This window comes from Penaeus monodon, chromosome 34 (assembly GCF_015228065.2).
Source record: "Penaeus monodon isolate SGIC_2016 chromosome 34, NSTDA_Pmon_1, whole genome shotgun sequence".
NCBI lineage: Eukaryota > Metazoa > Arthropoda > Malacostraca > Decapoda > Penaeidae > Penaeus > Penaeus monodon.
Window position 1 is genome coordinate 30,466,302 of NC_051419.1, and position 259 is coordinate 30,466,560.

General features: G+C 28.2%; 1 protein-coding gene across 1 annotated transcript in view; it reads left to right on the forward strand.

The window, feature by feature from the left end:
• Nucleotides 1-259, forward strand: part of LOC119594705 (D-threo-3-hydroxyaspartate dehydratase-like) — a gene marked incomplete at its 5' end in the record, with an annotated part of 15,316 nt that overhangs the window by 4,989 nt on the left and 10,068 nt on the right.

A 259-nucleotide genomic window follows, 5' to 3' on the forward strand; every position in this document is an offset into this window, starting at 1 on the left:
GGAATACCAGAGAACGTCGTTTTTCCTTTTTTATACCCAAAATCTTTTTTTTTCTCCAAAAAGCAAAAAGTCAGTGGAGATAATACACCATTTCAGATTTCATAATGTTAATGCAGAAACAACATATACACACATTCGTTGCATGAAATATGTCCCTTATATAGTGATATTATATTAATGGTCGTTTGTGTAGATTGAATTTGTAATTTTTAGACACAACCTTTACATATCTTATTCACTAATTTTATTTTAATGTTAC